This window comes from Pygoscelis adeliae, unplaced genomic scaffold (genome assembly GCF_000699105.1).
Source record: "Pygoscelis adeliae isolate BGI_AS28 unplaced genomic scaffold, ASM69910v1 Scaffold11, whole genome shotgun sequence".
Lineage (NCBI taxonomy): Eukaryota > Metazoa > Chordata > Aves > Sphenisciformes > Spheniscidae > Pygoscelis > Pygoscelis adeliae.
This window is the reverse complement of record NW_008824059.1, coordinates 189,020-208,190: the sequence shown is the minus strand read 5'-3', so window position 1 is coordinate 208,190 and position 19,171 is coordinate 189,020. Positions and strand designations below refer to the sequence as shown.

At 54.6% G+C, this 19,171-nt stretch overlaps 1 protein-coding gene across 1 annotated transcript in view; it reads left to right on the top strand.

Moving 5' to 3' along the window:
• NTN1 (netrin 1) overlaps window positions 1-19,171 on the top strand; it is a 51,385-nt gene that overhangs the window by 21,490 nt on the left and 10,724 nt on the right. The window lies entirely within an intron of this gene.

Here is a 19,171-nt window from a genome sequence, read left to right as displayed (position 1 = left end):
GGAAGATGCAGAAAGATTTTCGCAGAGGTGGCTAAATCTATAAGCACACAGGGGTTACCCAAAGTGGGACCGATGCTTGATGGAAAAGAGGTAAGGACTCAAGACCGCTACTGGTTGATTATTAAAGTTGAGTGGTTACCTACTCCAGTAGAAGAACAGAAGTAGTAGAAGTAGTAAAAGAAAAACTTGGGAGAACAGTCCAGCTGAGTTTTTCTGGTGGAGGAGGACTAGAGAACCAAAAATCCCCTAAAAGAGAACAAAAACCCTAAGTGTTTCTTACTGCTGCATGTGAGCATTTCCTTTTTTTTTTTTTTTTTGCCTAGATCCTTGTATTTCTGGTGCTAAGCAATCTTAGGTGCTGATGTGTCCTCTGTACCTTAACAGCAACGTGTCTCATGGTCGGCTTTGTGGGTCAGCGGGGTGGGACACGGCTGTGGTCAGCGGCATTGTTGGGGACGGTTGTGCTCAGATGTGTCTCAAGGCCAGTGACTGTAAGAGCCGGGGGAAGTATCTTAGCTCGGAGCGGGAGGTTCTGCAGCAGCAGGTCCTGCAGTAAAAGGTTCTGCAGTAGTGGCTGCAGCCTGGGGACAGTGGTGCTTGGATCACCACGTTTATGCAAGCTGCAATACAGAGGATCGTCCTGAGAAAGCTTTGGCACATCATGCTGCGTGTATCCTCCCGTTTCCCCTCTCCTTGTCCTTGCGCCAGATACAACCCGTGCAATGCTGACCCGGGGCTCGGTGCATCTCTTTGTACACCCCATCTCCACCACCACAACTGCACCGACACCCCACATCCTCCCCTCCTGATTTACACCCCCAGAGGGATCGACACCTGCCTCCACCATGTCACCAAGGGACTTTCCTGTCCCCAGCTCCCTTGAGGTCAGACGGGTCTGAGCAGGAGCCGGAGGGCCCCGGGAAACGGTGACTTATTCCATCCCGCTGCCTGCAGATTCCCGGGGTATTTGAACAGCGCCACGGCTGTGAAGGACATGGGGTATAAAGGTTGTTTACTTGTGTCTCACCAGTGTAGGAGGGTTCATAAATTAAGGATTTTGTACTAAAAGTGATGGGCATCGGCCTTGAATTGAACTCTGAGCCAAGGCTCGCCCCGTGGCAGGGCTTTTCACGCAGGCTGTGGGTGTTGCTGTATGCTCAGGAGCTCTTCCCAGGATGGGAAACCCAGGGACCAAAGGGACAAGGTCTTCGGTCCCCAGTGTCACGGGAAAGTGAAGCCCAGGGTTTTCTGTGTGACTGATTTAAAGGACAAGTTCTGCCACCTGTGAACACAGTAGCAGCAATTCTGTGTTTCAGTGTCTTTTCTTAGGCTGGTATGAGCAAGAAATACCTTGCAGTCTTGGGTTTGTGCCTATTGCTTTGTGTGTGTTTCTTAAAGTGTCTGCACTGACCTGCAGGGCTGAGAGGAGCATGAAGACACACCAAAAACCTGCCCCAGCCAGCATGCTTCCAGCTCAGGTTCTGGTGATCAGCCCTTTTGCTACTTTGCCTTATTAATTAGGTGTTGACGTGAGATGTGTGGTTTGGTGAGTCTATCACAAAGAAGTATCGAGCTATTAGGAATAGAGACTGTCCTACCTAACCTGAAGCCAAGCAGGGGCAGGCCTTCTCTTCCTTACAACATTGTTTCCTGGCAATACCAGACTCTGTTACCTGCTTCCATCAGGAGAACCTTCTTCCTCAACTCCTCAGGAGCTTAATTAAGTGCCATAGTGCATCTCACCATCTTCTTTCAGCCACAGAGAGCTCCTCCCCAAAGCTCCCGTTAAACCTCCCATCTTGTCCTGGCTGCAAGAGGACTCAGTGCGGGGACGTCCCCGCCTTGGCCAAGCCCCTGGGACTGGCAGGCACACCCCAAGTCTTCTCAGGAGCATCGTGAGAGCTGGCAGCTCCTGCAGCCTCTGCAACTCTTGCATTTATCCCAACACCGCAGTTCAGTGCGATGTTGTAGGTGCATCCCAGCAGTGCCAGCTAAACATGCTGGATGCATGGGGTAAAGTGGGCTTCCCTCTCCCCATCTCATTCTGGGGGGGGTGAATTTATATCTGCAACTCTCTGTTTCACCCCTTGCTATAAAGGAAGCCCAGGGTCTAGCCTAGACTTTTCGATGCTTAATTAAGGGTGGGTTTTTCCCATCCACAGGGACTGTCTTCCTGATATGTGGAAGATTTATAGGCAGACAGAGCATATCAGCTAGTAGTTTAAGGATCAGTGGGACCTCCAGAAAAATGTGCCTGCTGCCCTGCTGAGTGTGCACTGCAGGAGAGGCTCAATCCCAGCCAGTCCCCTCCGTGGCAGAAGATGGATGGCAGCAGAGCAGGACCTGAAGGTTTTACCTGGATCCTGCTGGGGTGACCGCTGCTCCACGGTGTCATCACGTTAAATTGAGCATCTTCACCCGCTCGATTCACTGATCAGTCTTTGGGGATGGGGCCTTTGACACTTGGCATCACCATTTATGAACTGAACGTGTCGAGTGGGGAGTCAAGCACTACTTGGCCCTTCCAGCCCTGCAGGGCAGTGCTTTCACCCTGCATCAGGTAATGATAAACCCGGGCATTGCTTAAATACAAAAGCTCAACAGATGAAATACGGGAACTTGCAGACTAAATATTCTGTCTCATGGCCTGGGAACACTGAGATTTTATGCTCCACACCAGGATCCATCTGTTCCTCCCCCCATAGCCTCCCAAACCTGCTCTGTTCCCAGCCTGTGGCAGGGATGGCAGAGCAGAGAGAGCTCTTGTACCACAATGCCACCAGATTTATCACAGGCTCTGCCAAGAAAAGTGGATGTTTGGCAGCTGAGGAGATGGCTTCTCACAGCCCTTTCTGCAAGGAGCTTGGTTCCTGAGATGAAGCCCTGTGTGGAGCTACAGTGTCTCCGTGCTGGCATCTCCTCGCGCCATTGCTGCCCCTGAGAGCAGAAGCAGCCCCAGCACTCACGGCATGCTCTACTGACCCACCAAGGGTCATTAGGGGTGTGGGGGAGATGTTGGCTTTTCCAAGTCACCCTTGGATGTCTGTGGTCCTTGGTGAAGTCTTCTCTCCTTGAGCTCCTTCCTGCCAGGGGCCAGGGCACATCCCACCCAGTGCACCTGCCCCAGCCCTTTCCTAAAGGCAGGACCTGGCTCATGCCATTCCCTTCCCTGCTTGAGGTAAGGTTGCAGGGCACAGGGTGCATTTCTGAGTGAGTAAATGATTGCTTTGCCCCATCATCATGGTGGGAAGCATCCCTCAGGTCAGCTTTCCATGCAGTTTGCCCTGCTAAGCCACCTGCCAGCCTTGGAGCTGGTGGCAAGAGGTGACACTTGAGCAGTGTCCCTCAGTTTGAACTGGCCACAGGGATGCCTCAATGCCATTTTGCTGCTGTTAGGAGCTCATTTATCTGGGCATGTCCCTGTTCATCAGTCCGTAAGGGCCTTCTGAGGACATTCCCTATTATTCACAGTCGTTTCTCTGCCAGTCCCCATGTCCTCTCACGTATTCCCAGAGCGTGACTACAAGAGGGATTGAATGCAGGCGAGGGCTTGGAGGAAACAGCGTTTATCCACATCCATCAGGCAACATCCCAGCTGAAAGGAAAGTGCTGCTGAAGCCCCAGTCCTGCTGCCCCCACGATTCACAGGTGGTGAATCGGAGTGGTTTGGGGGTGACACATCTCCCACCTGTGTGTTCCACACAAATACCGACACAGCCAGGGAAACAGCTCCTTTCTGTGAACTCCCCGCACTGTCCTGGGCAAATGCCAACCGGGGCAGCTGCATTCAGCCATCCCAAATTCCATGTGCCACCTCAATTGGCCACAGCCCTCATCAGCGCCTGCCCTGAGTTGATGTGCTATGGCACTGTGACCTGCAGCAGCCCCGGGCTGTGAGTCACGGCCACCAGCTCGGTGCCAGGCACTGTGCTGGGTGGGCTGGGGCCAGTGCTGGGCTATTTGCCCCCGTGGCCCCTCAGCTGGCCAGCGAGCAGGGCCAGGGTGAGCAAGGCAAAAGCATAAAGCCTGCAGTGATAGGACCCTTGAGCAGGACAAGGGGGTGCATAGCTTATTTTAGGCACCAAACCTGGACACTTTGTTGAAGAGCAGGTCCCTGTCCAGCCGGTGGGGAGAGCCAGGTGCTCCCTGCCACCCGTGCATCTGCTTAGGAGAGTGCTTATAGGGATGGCTGTGGGGATCAGAGGCATGTTGGTCAGGACATGCCCCTCACCTTTGACCAAGGCTTTGGGTAGGGTCTGAAACACCTTCCAGCCTTGCTACAGAGGCACCATCTCTCCCTGATGCTGCTGGCAGGGATGCAGCTTCCAGCCCTGAGCCCTGACAGATCGGGGCAGCAAATGGCCCCGTCGGGGAAGGAGCAAGTCCCATAACTCTGCATCCTTGTCCTGGAGAGAAGGGTTATTTAGGGATCTGCCCGAGCCCAACTGGATTTGCATAAAGCCTGTAACTGAGAACATCTCAGAAGGGTTAGAGACCTCCCTTCAGCAAAGGGACCCCTTGGTGGAGGCTGGGAGAGGGTTATCCACAGGCTGGGAGCGAGCCGGGAATCATGACAGCCTATGAGCCATGAGGAATGACTCGACAGCATCTCTTGGATCCCTGTGTCACTGGAGGGCCAGATGTCCCCGCTCCTACCCAGAGGGGCGACCGGGGACCAATCTATCTCGCCAGGAGCTGCTCACGCCACCTCCCCATGAAAGCCCAGCAGAGGCTGAGCCAAGCTGAGCAATCTGATGGGCCCAGCATCCAATCATAATTCTTCTTGCAGTGATGTTTATTGGACTTTTTAAGCACCATTTTGCCCAGGGAGCTTGAACCCTCCATATTCCATTCCTTCCCCTTGGCAGGGAGCGTCAGGTGGTCCCAGGTCTTGGCATCACTCATGTCCCACCGCCATCCTGAAGCATCATGCTGAAATTCATGTTGTTTTCTTGGCAAACCCTTAAATCGGTGTGTCTGCGTGCCAAAGCTCGCATAATATGGGAGCACATAGAGGGTTATAGAGATGGAGGAAGAAATTAGTGGGAGACTTTGGGTGCAGCTAGTTCTGGGAGAGATGCTGTTTTATTTCCTCTGCTCATAGCTACACGGGACAGAAAGCACGTTCCTTGCCAAGAGCCAAGTTAGCATCATCACTGCTCTGAGTCGACGAGGGGTAAATTTCAAAAGAGCATGGGCCAAAGCTGGCCTTGGTACAAGGAGTGGAACAATGTTGACTTTGGCGTGGGGGGTCCTGCCTGGCTCCACTTAGCTCTCAGAGGTCCAAATCAATTGGGGGAAACAGTCCAAAACTGAATTGTTTAGATGAAATGCATTCATGCTCTCCCATGTCGGGATATTGGAGGATGAGGAGCGGGTGCTTCTCATTTTCGTGGCCAGGCGAGGAAAGCTCTTGCTACCACCCCATCCTTTTCTGGACCCATTCAGAGATGCAGAAGGGGCCATAGTGAAAGGGCAAAAAGAATAACAGCGGGGGGAAAAGGTTTACAAACCTGCCAGTCAGTCATTGTCTTATCTGAATTGAATCCAGATTGGCTTGGAAATGATTATCTTAGGTGGATGATTTCAGCTAGTGTCTTAAATAAAAACAGGTGATTGGATTGATGCAACTTTGCATGGTTTTCCCCTGGAAATGAGCCTCTGCAATTTCAAAACCAGATCTGGACTTTCCAAAAGTCATTTGGGCTCAAGGTGTTGCCTGGGCCCTTTTGTTCCTGGCTGGTGAGGAAGAGGCTGGATGTAAGTGCAGAAAAGGGAAAAACCCCCACTTTTAGTGATCCCTGGGGCTCCCTTGGATGTGCACGGACCCAAAGCATCTTGGCTGCAGGTTGCAGCTTTCCCAGAGCACACAGGCAACCCAGCGCAAAGGTGGATGCATGCCGTGGTATGTGAGAATGATTAATACCTTCCAGAAGCAGCTCAGAGAAGGGAGATGGGCAGTCAGGTCTCTGTTCTGGAATAATCTGGAATAGTCTCAAGGAAAAACAAAAAAGCTCGAAAAACACCCCAATTCCATGGGCTGTCTGAGCCTTTCAAGACTGTTCCTGCTTCTGTGTCTCACTTGGAAAAAACACACGCAAAGGTTATGGCTTCAGTCCGGGAAAATAGAAACTTTGTAGGAAATAGTAGAAAACATTCACTTGAAAACATTCATTCCCCGGGGGGAGAGCTCTCCATCCGCCTTGCACGGCCGGGCGGCCCCTGGTGCCGTCGCAGTGCAGAGCCCCCACCACGCATCTTTGGGAGTGCTTGGGACAAACCACCGCCCCCATGCCACCCATTCCTTCCCTGTGCACCGCACGTGCACCTGCACATGCATGCCCAATGCAAACCTCCCCCAGCAACCTCCACGGGGGTCCCTGCCCCTTCCACCACCCCACATCAATGTCCCAGCTTCGTGAACACCCTTGATTTCTTCCCAACCCGTCCCATGGCAGAGCTGGAGGCTGTGCATCCTTCCCAGGCTGCAGCTGGCTTTTCACTACTTACAGACTTGGGCTTTGGGGTGAAATTTCCAAATTTTAACCAGAAACCTCCACCAAGAGCCAGGAATGGGGAAAATTGGCCTCTCTGATGAGCTGGTGCTCCTGTCTCAGCATCATTTGCTGGTAGTCAGAGTAGTCCTGCCCTTCAAAAAGGTTGTTTTTCTTTTGTCTGAAGGTCAAAGGCTTTAATTTTTGCCTGCCCATGCCTAGATGAAACAGGGCAATGCAAGGCCACCCTAGGAGAGTCCCCTGGTCCCAGGTACATACCATCACCCCTGGGGCAATCACGGGGGTGTGCAGCAGGAACAGGACTCATCCGTCCCACAGCAGAAGGGCAAAACACAGATTTCAGAGGATGGTCCTGGGTTCACAGCCATCCTCATAGGTGGACATGGAAGAAAAGGGGTCCTTCAGATCTGCTGGCACCAGCACTCGCATCGCTCCAGCAAAACCTCACCAGACGCCGTTCAAAGATGGGTTAAATCACTTGCTCCCACTGTGGGTACGGGGGCTGTGCTTGAATTTCATGGCTTGGGCAGCTGGGAGCCTCCTCCTTATTTCCAGCCTCCTGGCCAGCCTGTACCCATGCATCCCTGTGGGAACGTGGTCTTTTTGGCTCCACATCTCCACTCCCAAGCAGAGGCTGTGGACCACTGTCCCCTCTGCTCATGTTCACATAAACACTGTGATCATCACTGCAGCAACAGCTTCAAGGGAAAAGTGACATTAGGAAAGGATTAAATGTACCATAGCTCCTTTTAATGAGCTGCAGCAGCTGGAAACAAGGAGTCAACGCCATGTGAGCCGCCAGCTGCCTCCACAACATCTGTGAGGGGTGCGAGGCTTGCTTGGAAAATGACAGTGTGGGGATGGGCCGCTGGCATTGCACAGCGCCTCCGGTCGGGACGGGACGCGGGGCCAAACCAATGCTTCCCGGCCCCTTCCGGAATGCTTATCTAAACCGCTGAACCAGCTCCATCCCCGAGTGAAGTCAGTGGCAAATCTCTCCCCAGTGTTGTACCCACAGGGGCAAATGCAATGCACGCTGTCGGCTTGGCCAGAGAGGACCTGGCTCATCACTCTGTGCTTGGGCACGGGCATGTGAACACGGCTCTTGGGTGGGATCTCAGAGGGCTGGAGGAAGCAAGTCCCACACCATGCTGAAGTTGACCTCTTCCCTCCTTCCCAGAGCACTGAGCAAGCAGGGAGGGAAGGGGGCAGCTCTGCGCCCGGGTTGCACCACCGTCGTTTTGTTTGGATGATGGCACTTGCCCATGGCGTCTTGCCAACGTAGGCTCAGAGGCTGTGTCAGAGGGGCCGGGGAGATGTCCCTTGAAAGTCCATCTCCCCCTGCCTCCCATGGCCTTGGCCCCCCATGGAGTGATGGTTGGGTTGGAGTCCCCCTGTGCTGTGGTTTTGCCTCAGAAGTGGCCCCAAACCAGCCCAGTCACCCCAGCAGGTCCGGGTCTCTTCTTGGCTGGGCTGGCTGGCTGGCTCTGAGTCTCAGCTGCTGGGCATGGCACAGCCACCCAACCTCCTCCAGCCTCCTGCCAGCCCTCGGGGTGGCTGGCCCGGGCAGATGCTGTGTTCCCCAAGGCACTGCACTGCCACAGGCACCCTGCCCGGAGGAGGGAGGGATGCTTTCCACTGAGCGGAGGGAGCACAGGTTCCTGTGGGAGGCTGATCCTTGGGCAGATCTCCTCTATCAGAGGAAATAAAATGAAAAAAATACACCAAAAATCCAACTTATATAGCACCTTGCAAATTTAACGCAAAAGGGACTATCAAAAGACATGAGAGAGTTTAGTTTTTGCCAGCCAATACGTATTGAAAGGGAAAAGCCTGAGGAGATATCTGATTTCAAACTAGATTTGTCTCAAGACCAACAAAGGAAATCACAAAGTCTTAACTCTGCAGAACTGCAAGCAGAGTACTGGCTAGCCTTAGTTTTTTTTCAGATTTGAAGTAGCAACATGTCTTGGTCATCACCCGGCACTGATATTCAATGAAAAGGAGTGCGTGCATGTGTGCGCGCACTCGTGTTAGTGCTTGCACATCTGGAGGGGATCAGCAGCACAAGGGACTGGCCGGAGCCGGGCCCAGGGCTCAGCGGCACTCACCTCCTGCCCGAAGAGCTCCCAGCTGCTGGCCGGGCTGGGGAGGAGCTGCCAGGCTGCGGGCACAGCCCGTGCCTGCTCTGTCTTGGTGAGGATGCTCCCAGAGCCAGGGATGGGGCATGGCCAGAGGGGACTTTGCACTGGTAGAGAGAAAAATCACAGCTCTTCGCTCCAAGGAAGCACTAACAGTGAACACGAGCTCTGCGGAGAGCCAGGAGCATCCCACAGGCTGGGAATAAAGGTCTGCACAGCTGCCTGTGGTACAATCAGGAGGCGAAATTCTCATTTCAGTCACTCTGGTGTAAATCTGGGCGCAGTCTGGGTGTCTCCAGCTTTGTACCCATCCAAATGAGTAATTAATTCAGCCCTGCATGGGTATTCTCTCACTTGTCTCAGGCTGTAAGCAAGGTGATGGATTGACTGCGTGATTGATTGACTGATTGGTTGGCCGCAGCATCCAGCTCCCTCCTGAAAAGAGGAGTTTTCTCATGGTGATCCGCAGTGAATGGCTGTGAGCACAATAGGGGTGAGGAGCTTCCAGTGAGGAAACTTCTGGTCACTTCAAAATATTTCAGAAAGTCTGTGAAAACAAAACAAAACAAAACAAACCAGCACAAAACTTCTGCTGAAATGCAGATAAGCTTCACGCACAACTGCGTCGTGCTCTTATAATCTGATCGCAGGGCTTCCTGCATCCCCACATCCCTTCATCCTTCCATGCCCAAATCCCTCCATTCCTCCATCCCCACATCCCTGCATCCCTGCTTCCCTCCATCCCCACCTCCCTCCATTCCTCCATCCCTGCATCCCTCCACCCCCACATCCCCAGCTCTGGGACGCTGCCACCTCGGGGACCGTCTCCGACACTGGGGGGACCTGGGTGCCCACAAGCCCTGGGCGCCGTAGCCAAGCCACGAGCTTCAGAGCAAGGACTTGCAATCCTAGCATCACTGTCAAACCCATCTGAAAAAATAATAATGATGATTTTGAAGTGAAATGAGCTGATTCTCTCCCCTTCCTGGGACATTTCCAATGCTGATTCCCCTTGGCAGAACGAAGTGCTTGTCCCCAGCACCGGCTCTCCGTCGCCGTGTTTCCCCCAGAGCGGAAAGTCTGATTTGCCCCGGCTCTTGTTACGTCCTGCCCCCACGTCCCGCGCAGCGCCCGCTCGGCCGGGGAGCTGCTGTCAGGCCGGGAATTTATAGGGTGGCCAACGCTCCCGAAGACAGATGGTTTCCTATTAACGTATTTAATCATGTCGATTGCGGCTCTCGGCAGGGCTGTGCCCCCGGGGGTGCTGGGAGCGGCAACCCTGGAGTTTGTCAGTCATCGGAGTCTGGGGACACATTTGCAGTGGGGAAGCGCCGGGTGGGGATGAAGAGCTGTCAGGACTGGCACCCTGTGTCCCCCATGTCTCCTGGGGCTCAGCGCTGGGTTTGGTCCTGCGGGGAGCGGGTAGGAAACGTGCTCCCAGCCCTGGCTGCCGGCTGCTCCTGGGAGAGGGGCAAGGAGGGTGCAGAGGCAGGGGTGGATGCCCCATAAAGCTCCCATGTTGGTGTGGTGTTTTCCAGTGCTTTAGTGTCTGTCACAGCTGGGCTGTCCCCACTGTGTCACCAGTGAGCCTGCCTGCTCGCTCCCTTTATATCTGGAAAAAATTGGGATGCTGATGAGGCCACTGCTGCTATAGGCACCCATGTCCTGAAACAGCAAAAATTGCTCAGGCCCGTTCCTTTCCATCCCAAAATTGGCAGCAGGAAGCTAAAGAAGCAGGGAGAAAACTCGCCCCAACCCACAGTGGGGCTCAGGTCGTGCCTGGGGGTGGATTCCCCTCTGAACGCAGTGTCCATGGGTCCCAGGGCCAGACCAAACGGGCAGGGCTACACATGTGCTCCGGCAGCACCCGAACCATGCCCAGACCCAGCTGCTGGGATGCTGCATCGGGCCACAGCTCAAAACAGGGCGGCCGAGCATGACTGGCCACGGCAAGGGCAGCTCTCCAGAGGTTGTGGGCAGCCCTGGCCGCATCCTGCAGGGTGCTGCTGGTCCCACCGGAGGGACGGGTGCCCCAGCCACCCCCTGAGCCATGCTGGATGCTGCAGAGGTGGGAAGGGGGCTGCGGGATCCTGTGAATCACCCGGCCACTGCTTTCCACCCGCTCCAGGCGAGAGGCTTTAATCTAATTACATGCTTTATTTGCGCCAATTTGTTTTTCAATCAATCTTGTTCAGCCAGAAGAAAGGAGGCTACTGTGGGCTCATTTGCACCTTCTTGTTCCAAGGGAGAGGTTAATGGCAGTTATCCTCGCTGGAGATGCCTGCAGAGCTGTGGACCTGGCTCTCCCTTTGCAGGGGGCTGCCTGGCCTGATGCACGGGTGGGTTTCAGCCATCTCTTCCCCCAGCACCATGCAACAAGTCCCCAGTTCAGGCACAGAGGAGCCTGGCCGCTGCCTGAGGATGTCTTTGTAACGCGCTGCCTTGGGAGGATCCTTCGCAGCCACAGGGCAGGCAGGGCTGCAGGCAGGGCTGCAGGCAGGGGTCAGGATACTCCTGCCAGGTGGTCCCAGGGAGTCCTGGGGCCGTCCTGCAGAAAAGATTTTGTATATCTATTGCCAGGGGTTTCAATAGGGACCCAGGGAAATGTTAGGATCTACAGAGCACGTAAAAAAAAAAAAAAAAGTGAAAATAACTCACCATACTTCTCCTGCCCAGACGGGGCTGGCGCAGCTCGCTGCCACAGTGGCTGTGCTCGTTACAGGGCAGGGCTGGCCCCAGCGCCCCGTGCACATGTGTGCTGGTGCAAAGCACTCCTGAGACTGCTTTGGAGACCAGAAGGTGCTCCAGTGCAGATGCATTAAGACATAGAGCAGACTGGTCACAGACCCTCTCCGAGGCTGCCCCAGGAGCTGATGGGGCTGGGTCTCGGCTGATGGGACAAATCCCTGCCAGCTCCTGTTGCCAGGGCACACTGTGGGGACTGCTGCTCCAAGGCCGACTGCCCTGGGCCAGCTTAGGAGGTGACCAAGGACAGACAACACAGTCACACGGCCACATGGTTAAATGCAACCCCATGCCAGAGGCTTGCTTTGCCCAAGACTTTGCACAGACCTTCTGGGAGCAGACCCAGGCCCTCAGGATCCCCGTCCACAGGCTGAGAAGGCGACTGTTTCAAGCCTGTGGACCATTTTGCAGATCATCCAACGTGCATGAATTGAGCAGCCCAGTCTCAGCTCATCCCAGCTCCAAGACTTGCAAATTATGCGCCTCCCCATACCAGTGTTGGAGATATGGCCGAGGCCACCCAGCCAGAGGCACCAGCTGTCCCGCAGCCAGCCCCAAAATGAAGATCACTAATTTGCACATTACATTTGCAAAGGGCATTGTGCACGTTAGCTGGGTTGTTGCCCACTGCGGGGAAGAAGAGCCAACTTAGGCATAACAGACTCCCCTGCTCCGTTCAACAGCTGGATTGAGGAAGGAATGCTGCTGGGGGTGCAGCAGAGCACAGGAGAAGCAATCCCGCTGCTAAAGTGAATAACCTGGGAGGCAATCTCTGCCTTAAGTTTGCTTTTATATTAAAGAAGGCTGCTCTGAGACAAAGACTGACTGGAGTCCGGCCCAAATTAAATTACAGCATTGATCCCTCGCAGTCAACGTGTGCTCTGTAAGCCAGAGACATTGCACCTGGCGCAGCCCCTGCCGCTCGTCCCACACGGAGAAGCCCATCCATGCTCCCTGTGCAAGGAAAGGGCTACTCCAGAATATCCCCTCCTTTGGGACGTGTGGCCAGCAAAGGCCAGGAGCTAGAAGCTTGGAGTGAGCATGTTTGGCTGGCAAAGCTGGCACTCTCCAAAATGACTCTAACAGTCATTCGCTGAGACTGATGAAGGAGATGTTAAAATCATTCTTTGGGACAGAGGCAAGGGGCAGCTTCAGCGCTGCAGGAAGCAAAACAGGATTTCACGGACATCTGGGGAACTGTCCAGAAATCCAAGAGCCAAAGGCATCTCTACCGTAACTGCTGCAGGCCAAGCCTGGCACAGGGTCATCATCTCCTGTCCTGGTGCTGGGCAGTGGTGGATTGCATCTTGTCCCCTGTGTTGCCTGGGAGCATGGCTTCCAGCCGCCTTTGGGATGTTTTGAGATGGATTACAGAAATGTTTTCATGCCCAGTTTGGGCACATCAAGCACCCAGCTGAGCCCATGCTCAACCACAGAGCAGAGACATGATGTTTCTGCCCCTGCCCTCCCCAAAGGCTGGCTCCCCCCACGCGCACCCCTTCTGCCCCATGTGCTTTTCCTCCATGCTCCCAACCATGAGCTGAAGATGTCGGGCTGCTGCCTGTGAAGGCATTGGAGATTCATTTCCACAGTCTGAACAGTCTGGAGGAGTGCGCAGTCCCATGGGGATGGGGCAGTGCAAAGCTCTGCAGACCCATAGAGTTACAGACTATTGTACACGTTGTCCTGTACAATACACAGGACTGCAGGCTGTAGCAGTACTTTGGAGCACTTGGAATAGTTCTGTGGTTGCTGGATGGGCTCAGGAAATGTCTTGATGCAGGCAGCACCCACACTGGGGCTTTGCTTGAGATCACCATCAGCTCAGCTGTGGGGTTTGGGCATGGACCACAGCCGAGAGCTGGGATTCCCCAACTCCCAGCGAAGGGAGCATTTGCTTGGGTCCATCTTCAGCATCTCTGTGATGATCATAAAAATGCATCCGCGAGACATTCGCCTTCCTCCCAGTGGGCATTTATGCAGGTTTTGCAGTGCCAAGCCGACAGTCACATCCCTCAGGTGGGGCAGACCCCCCCGTGCAACTTCTGGAGCTGTTAGAAAGCCAGAAGAAGCAACAATGCAAACACTGGACCAGAGGTTTTTGGAGTGCCTGAGGAGGAAAGGTTTAGCCATCCTGCACCAGAGCCGGCCTTTCCAAGCACAGATTTGCCCGGAGTCGGTGGGGACCTGGATGCTGCCATGTTCCCCCGTGGTCACCGCTGCTCACTCCCACAGCCCCATCGCAAGGGGCAGCTCATGCACCAGCTCCGTGCAGGGAGGCTGCAGCCTGCAAGCAGCACCCAATGGAGGATTTCTGACTGATAATGCTGGGGAGGGAGGGAAAAAGGAAAGGAGGTGAGAGCTGTTCCTCAGCATGGTCTCCTTGCATGAGGACAAATCAAAACAGCCCCATTGATCTGAACTGGCCAGCTCTGGGGGTATCTGGGACCCCAAGCAGACCCTCCACTCCCATTTTCTCAGTCCCGCTCTCTCCAGTGATGGGCTCATGGATTTAGGATTTGACATTTGGACCTGCACCCTCATTTTGAGGCTCAGTTTGGTTGCACATCCCACCCAGTGCAAACAGGAGATGGGGACACCCAGACCCTCATCCGCAAAGCCCAGCAAGAAGCGCAGCCCCTCGGAAGCATGCAGAGAGAAAGCAGGCAAGCACCCTTCACCCTCTGAAATATTGAGGCCAAACTGTCAAGACTGGGTCTCCCCTTCTAAGCCACGACACCTCCACTTTGGATCTCAGCCCATAAAGGTATTTAGGGTCCTACCTGGGGGAAATCAATAGGAATTTAGCTGCATAAATTGGGATTAGAAATCTGAATCCCCTTGGGGATCTAAGCCTTATATCTGCATTTCGAGTTAGGTACCCGTGCCAAGAAATGTGGCTTTAATCGTTCTATCATGTCAGAATCAAGGGGCCTTTAATTTCCGTTACTGACATGTGGCTTTCGCAGAGGCTTAAAGCTCATTTTGGAACTGCAAGCGCAGCAAGACGCGGTCTCGTGCAGCGTCTTCTTGGGAACGCTGCTCAGTGCCCGTAGCTCCAGCTGCCGGCACCTCCATCCTGCCCAACCCCAAAAGCATCAGCACTCCGGCAGGAGTGGGGTGCATTAGCAAAGCGTGGGGCGACCAGGGCCCCAGCTTCCCACAGCTTTCAGTCCCATGCTAGCAGCCCCAGCCCTGCTCAAACAACCCCCCAAAATGAAGACATTAAAAAAAAAAAGAAATTAAAAATGCAACTTCTGCAAAAAAAAATTAAGCAAAACAAAGAAGGTGTTTAGCTGTGAAAACTCTTTGCTCAGCCAGAGAATTAGTTATATCAAGGGGATGGGCTGAGCTGCAAAGCTGCTGAATGCTATGCTGACACATTTTACTAAGCTGCGATGGACACGAAACAGCCGCCTGCCACCTGCTCCCAGCCCTCTGCGAACAAGTAGCGCCAACCGCCTCTTCCCAGATCCCCTCCCACCCTGCTTATCCGGGAAACGCAGAAAGTTTGTGCTTTCTCGCAGGGAAGCGGCCAGTCGCTCCCAGCCCTCGGGACCCAGCAGGGAGGCGTAGGATGTCCCCCCTGCGGGTCACAGCGCATTAGGATGCGGTGGTGAAAAAAAAGCAATAGGGTCTGGCTGTGCTTCGGGTTTGCATCTCTGAAATGGGGATTTGCACTGAAATATTTGTGCAGCTGAGCAAACTCAGGGAGGAAAGCACTGGGAGCAGGGGGAGGAGGGTGTTCAGGTCTCACCACTCAATTTCTCCTGCACCGTGGTGCTGTGGCCAGGGGTGTTTGAGTCCTTCAGAAGGGGGATGGCCAGGCTAAATGCAGGCTAGGAGGGACTCGGAGAGGTTTCGGGGTCTGCTGAGGGCAGGCAAGCCCTACCTGGGGCCAGGCAGGCTGAGAGGGCAGGTCTGCCCGGGAGGAGGAGCAGGGCAGGACAGCACTGGGGTGAGGACCAACACTTGTTCTGCACCCCCATGCACCCAGGATGTCTGTCCACACCATGACGGGGCAGAGAGCTGGGGCTGACCCCATCCACCGGTCCTGTAGAGCAGAGCCAAGCGGTGTCCACCCCATCATGCCTGTAGGGCCCGGGTGGACAGGACCTGGACACTTGCCACCCCATGCTTCGGGTACCAGGTTGTTCCCCATCTCAAAGGAGGCTTCACTTCTTCAGGCAGCCTCCTTTTACTCTCAGCCTGGCCTTTTGGTCAGACTCTGGCATCACCTTCCAAGGGCGGGTTACCCCAGGCTGATCCTCTGCAACCTCACAGAGATGGGCGAGAGGGACCTGCAGGACAGGGAGCCTCTCGTGCAGCCAGGACAAGCGCACATGCCTTGGGACGTTGTAACAGAAGAATTTGGGAACAAATTCTGCAAGAGTCTCACATCACGTGTATCTCCTGTACACATGCACGAGTCACTGAAACAGCATTTAGAGCACTCCAGGCTGCAGATCAATCCTCTTCTCCCGTTTCAGCCTGCTGCCCCTTCCTCCCATCCCTTCCCCAGCCTTTGAGCTTGGCTCTGCTATCAGCTTCCATCAGGGGACCGGCAGCCCAACAAACGTTTCCTCAGAGCCTAAACTGCTGAAACGACACTTGATGGACGAGAGCAGGGTCTTTTCTAGGCATTAGGCAGCATTGAAATAATATCCTGTACTATCCCCTCCATGCACTTTCCCTGAGCAAGCAGTGATCTTGCAGCATCACCCCACATATGTAGCACTGCTTACCAGCAAACACAAACTCAAGACTTCGCTGTGAGAAATTTCATTTGCCCTCCCAAAGAGGCCCCGGAGGACCTCCAAGTCACCCAGGAGGCAGGAGAGCTCTCTACGTAGGAGACAAAGGAAATGAACTGGGGCAAATCCCCCACCCATGTAAATCAGCCCTGGCGTCTGGTGATTTACACTGATTTACACCAGCTGGGTCTGGCCACATCAAGTTCAATTTAAACCAGCTGAGGCTCTGGCACAGCCCATGGCGTTGGGAGAAAAAGAAAGAGAAAGGGAAGGCAGGCAGGGGTTGTGTTAGTAAAAGCAGGGTTAGACCTGGGCTGTAGCTGGGTGTCTTGAGCCGCAAACCTGGTTTCAGGTTTGCAGCCAGGGAGCAAGCAGAGGCTGCGGGGATGGGGTGCTGTCCTGCAGGGCTTGGGGGCAGCTGGGTGGTGCTGCGTCATCTCACAGCCTCCCTGGCTGGGAAATGGTGCTGGGATGGGTTTCTGGCAGGTCTGTAATCTCAGGCAGACTGGAAATACTGTGGCAGGAGCATAGGGATTGGGAAGCTCAGATGTGGCTAGGGATGTTCTCATGGAGAGAGGTTGCTGAATAGACTTGGGGGTGTTCTTGTGAGTGGTCTGGACTGAAGTCCAGAATGATGGTTTCTAGCTGATTGCTATTTCTTGGGGCTGGATCCAGAAGCAGTACTGCAGGTCTGGAGGAGGATCTGCTCTCGGTGGGCTCTGCCAGCCTGCCTGGTGGAGACCCACTTGCAGATCCTGGGGCTGAGCTATGGGGCTTGCAGGTGGGAGTTGCTTTCCACCCTTGCCTGTCATTAGTGCTCAGAGCCAGCTGTTTGCCAGGATCTGTCTGACTTGGCTTTGTCCAGGGGAGGAGAAATCTGCAGCCAGAGCTCCCAAGCGTTGTCCCTACTCAGTTGCTTGCTCCTTGTCTGCCCTTGGGTCAGCCTCTTCTGCAGATCAGCTGCTGCATAGGGGATGAGATGCAACAGCAGTGATAAATATCAATAGCGCTCCAGGATTTTCATGCCAGAGGAGAACCATCATCATGATTGCCATAACCATGTTAGTGTCCTGAAAACATCAGCAATCTGCAGTTGAGCAGAATCACGCTGGCTGCCCGGTCAAGCAGCCCGATGGCCTGTCTCTCGTCAGTCCCCTGCTCTACTGAGCAGGTGAGGGAAAGCCTCCCTGGGCTGTTAGGTTGCTGCATGCATGTTTATTTCCATTATAGACTATTCCTTCCATGTTTATGGCCAGGAACATCTTACCAGTGAGTTGGTTTAGGAATATTTCTGTTCCCTGGGCTCGGTGACACCAGGCAGCCGCATCCCACTGCATGGTGGCATCCCACTGTGTAGGCATGGCTGGGGCTTCGCTAGTGAATCTCCATCCTCTGAACTATGGCTTTTATGGAATATTCACGCTTTTCTTGGTGCAATTGAAGTTTTGTGTGATGTTCAGGGTCACATTAGATGAGAAAAGCCAAGGGGAGGCATCAGCTGCTGGAACCCCTTGGCCGTTGGCTTGGCTCCTGGGTTTCCAAGGGCTCTGGGCAGTCGGAGCTGGGCAGAGATCTCGGCCAGGCCTCTTGGAGGAGGAAGGTGCCCGGCTTCATATCACAGCTTTCACTTTTGGCCCTGGCCAGGTCATACTGAAAGAGCGTGAAGCCATGTATTACTGTGGGTGTTCTCCTGAGGAATGGGAGCAGCAGGGTAGGAGGATGGTGCTGCAATGCGGTGACTCTCTGCCTGGCAGTGGTGAGAGGGGCTGGGACACACAAGGATCAGAGGTGTTGGTACTGAGGTGGTACCTGATGATCTTGGGTTGTGTAGGTGTTCAGGTCTTTGGGTTTCCTTCTCTTGTTGGTTCCCCCACTCAAGTTGAAAAAGAAGCTGCTGCTTGGCTCAGGCTGGGTTTGGCTCTGCTGCCAAGGGAGAGGGTTGGAGCAGGTCTCCATGAGACCTCCTGGAGCATCTCCTTTCCACCTGAGAAAGCTCCCCATGTTTCTAAACCCACCTCCCGCCCCAGGAACACCTCCTGCACTGAGGCTGCTGAGCCGAGAGGGCGCAGAGCACCCTATGCAGCATGTCTGGAGATCTCGGTGCCCTCCTTGCTTGGGCTTGCTTTGAGTATCTACCACTGGAGACCACCTCCTCCAGCAAGGCCTGGTCCTAAAGCTGGCTTCATATTACAGTCCCTGTGTACACAGCAGAGCTGTCACTGGAAAATGCTATATTGCTATAAACAACTACAGCTGTGCAACCACCTCCCAGCTTTATGCCTCAGTTTCCCCTCCCAGCCTGCTTAGTGTGAGCTTCTCTAGGAAGGAACTGCTTCTTGCATGTGTTCCTGCAGTACATAAGAAATGGGGCCTTGAGCCCTGCTGAGGCTGTGGCACATGCCACCCCGGTGTGTGACACAGCCATGCTAAGGGGGATGCCGCACAGCTTCTCCCCCAAGGTTTCAGGTCATGGTCCGCTGAAGAGCGTGGACAGGAGCTTGGGGTGTTGCATGGGCAAGTGTGGTTCTGGTCTGGCACTGCCAATGTGGCCTGGGGCAGGATACAGGCACCCCGTGTCCACTGGCCATGGGGTACCAGCAGCGTCCCGCACCCGCCCAGCATCCTGCCCCGCTCACAGAGCTCTGGGGCCCCGCTGTGTCATTTCAGCAGGTTTTCACACCTGGTCTCCAATGGTGACTGTGGAGGAACGATGGGCAGCTGGGAGAGGTGGCGGCACCCAAGGACTATCACTGTACCAAGGCCTCCAACTGAGGCTAGGCATGTCCCATTTTTCCCAAAATATGGGGTTTCCATGGTGCTGGGGGCTTCTCTCTAGCCCCCAGGGGTGCTGAGGAGACATGGGATGTGCATGGACAGTACGTCCATGAGCCAGTCCCGATGCTGGCATGGGGGGGCACATCTTCAGCCACTGTGGCATTGCCTGGCTGTGGTGCCACTGGGGTGTTCTCAGCAGTGGCTGGGGGGGACTGGCCGGCGGCGCGCGATCCCCACGCGC